At 48.8% G+C, this 2,921-nt stretch overlaps 1 pseudogene; it reads right to left on the reverse strand.

Moving 5' to 3' along the window:
* Window positions 1–1,265: 1,265 nt before the first annotated feature.
* LOC100688532 lies at window positions 1,266–2,301 on the reverse strand (annotated as a pseudogene).
* Between the last annotated feature and the right edge of the window lie 620 nt (window positions 2,302–2,921).

Consider the following 2,921-nt stretch of genomic DNA (forward strand, 5'->3'; position numbering starts at 1 on the left):
ACAGCCTTCCCTCCCCCCAGCACCTCCCGTGGCCTTCCCCACCCCCACCCCAGCAGCACCTCCCGCTGCCTTCCCTGCGTCACCTCCCTGCCCCCGCAGCACCTCCCTTGGCCACCCACCTGCTGGGCTCGCTCTGTGAGCAGCAAACTTCAAGGAGCCAGAGAGGGATCCTCAGCAGGAAGGGGAGCAAGAAACATGCTCAACCTACACTGAAAAGACAGTAAATTGGGACGCAAGCCCCATTCGAATCCCAGAGATGGGAGGCCAGCCCTCAAAAGTAGTTGTTAGATTTAAAACCCGGACATACCTCATTACCAAACAAACCTTCCACCCCCTCAAGAAAACAAACCTAATACATAGAAATTTCAGGGATAATTGGGAAAATCGGCAGAGGACTCTTCAGTGGAATTCAAGCTCTTCAACTCAAACATCTCAGGGCTGAGACACACCCTGTGCTCATCCATCCGAGAGGGACTCTTGCTTCTCGGAGCAGGGGTGTCAGCTGGCTGTAAAGCCGAATAGGGTGACGGTACAACCTTTGAAACTCCCCTGCGGGGTGAAGTCTAGGGCTTTAGTCTAGGGTGCAGATTCCGCAGGCCCACATCGCCCGTGCGCAGCACATCCCAGGGCCCAGAGGCCTGGCCCTTCCTTCCCAGGCACCATGTCCATCACGTGCAGACACCTGTCACCGTATGATTTATATTTTGAAATATGGAAGCATATTTTAACCCCTCTTAAGGCATTTATTTATTAAAACATTCTCTGCCAAGATTCTACAAAGGCCAAGAATTCAAATCTGTCTTTTCATTTCTCTGTCAAGACCCCACCCTGCCCCTGAGCATGTTACATGGGGAGCCCCCCCCAGCTGTGAGCGCTGCAGCACCCACCCGCGAGCCCATGACCAGTCCCCCGGTCGGAGCTGGCCCAGCTGGGTGTTAATCCTGCTCTGGTACGGAGCTCCCAGCTCCCACTCATCGGAAGAGGAGTAAAACTTCTACAAAGGGCACTTAAGAAGAGGTGCCTTTTGCTTATGAAAAGGAACTTGGGAGTCCTCTAAGGATAAGACAAGGGAGGGGCACCTGGGGACCCCAGGGGTTGAGCATCTGCCTTGGGCTCAGGGAGTGACCCCGGGGTCCTGGGATCCAGTCCCACATCGGGCTCCTTCTGCCTGTGTCTCTGCCTCTCTCTCTGTGGCTTTCACGAATAAATCAATGAAATCTTAAAAAAAAAAATAAATAAATAAAATACAAGGGAGTATTTTGCAGTTAAGCGCATGATTTAAAGTGAAGCATTCGGGTGTTGCTCTGCTGGTCCAGGCTGTCGATCCTCGCCTGCCCCTGCCGTGGGCCCCCTTCAGCAGGTATCACAAAGCCTTGGTCTGTGGCCCAGAGAACGTCCACGCACCTCTGCAATCAGGGTTGTTTTCCCTCTTGTTCTCTTAGCAAGTGCATTCAGTGGTCCTTGGCTTTCCAGAGTAGAAATCTTTCTCCACATCTTGGACGGGAAGTTTTAATACATTGACCTGGAGCATCCATTCAGCTGCTTCATCTTTCCTGATGCCCACACCATGCCCAGCCCTGTCTTGGGGTTGCCCTGGTTCTCTGTGTCACGGTGGGCCTCTGGGGAGTGCCCCCCCTCGAGCTGGGAGGTTTCTTTGGTTTGTTCAGACCTGGAGCAACAAAGGGGGAGCCGCTGCTGTTTCTGGACCTTGCCTGGCAGCTACAGGATCATAGAGTCTTTTCCATCAGAATTTGCATCAAAAATTACTTGGGCCACTGAACAAATTAAAAATTGTCCTGAAACTTTCCTTTTTAGAAGTTATTTTGTCAACATCATTCTTTTAAAACCCACTTGTAGGGATCCCTGGGTGGCGCAGCGGTTTGGCGCCTGCCTTTGGCCCAGGGCGCGATCCTGGAGACCCAGGATCGAAGTCCCACATTGGGCTCCCGGTGCATGGAGCCTGCTTCTCCCTCTGCCTGGGTCTCTGCCTCTCTCTCTTTCTCTCTCTGTGACTATCATAAATAAATAAAAATTAAAAAAAAAAAGAAAACTACTTAAAACCCACTTGTAGTATTTTGAGGTTCTGGATGTATTCATGTTCTAGCTTAGCCTGGAATTTCACTTCCTTCAAGGTAGTGGATTCAGGGAAGCACATGTCCACAAACAGACAGCAGGCAGTCCTTGGGCACGACTGTTCCATCTTTGTCAGATTCGGTTACAGAGACTCATTGATCCAGGCAGCATGTCCCAGGGACTTAGGCTATTGCTGGCGACTGACATGGAGTGTGTGTTCACTGCCATCTTCCACTGTCAGCGGGACTGTATCCACTTGACTGTACCCAGCTACGGTTCTGTTCTGTCATCTTCTCATTCAAACCACTGGCTTTTTTTTTTTAAGATATTATTTTTTTAAATAATCTCTATGCCCAATGTGGAGCTCGAACCCACAACCCCAGCCAAGAGTCACATGCTCCACCAACTGAGTCAATCAAGTGCCCCCTCACTCCAATAGCTTTTTAAAATTTTTGTCAGGTGTACATATTTTTTCTCTCAATATTGTAAGATCATTGAAAAATGCCGTTGTTGTTTACTTCCTTGTGTCAAGAACTCCATATATATTGTTCCTCTCCCGCGCATGCAATAGCACAGCTCTCATTTATGATGCTGAAAAGAAGGGCTGATATTTCCCCCTCTGTCTTGTTCCGTGTAGGTCAAATAAAGTTGAACAAAATGGAAAATGATACGTAATGGAAAAGCAAGCAATTGGGATTTAAAACTTTCTGATTCTCTGTTTATGGTTTTATTTGCTGAAATCTCAAAGGACTACGCCGGGAAAGAGTGATGACTGTAACTCTAAAGAAAAAATAAGGATGTAACTGGAACAAGAGGGCAATTATGCTGAGTATTAAAGAAAGGGGTGA

The sequence above is a fragment of the Canis lupus genome, chromosome 14 (genome assembly GCF_011100685.1).
Source record: "Canis lupus familiaris isolate Mischka breed German Shepherd chromosome 14, alternate assembly UU_Cfam_GSD_1.0, whole genome shotgun sequence".
Classification (NCBI taxonomy): Eukaryota; Metazoa; Chordata; class Mammalia; order Carnivora; family Canidae; genus Canis; species Canis lupus.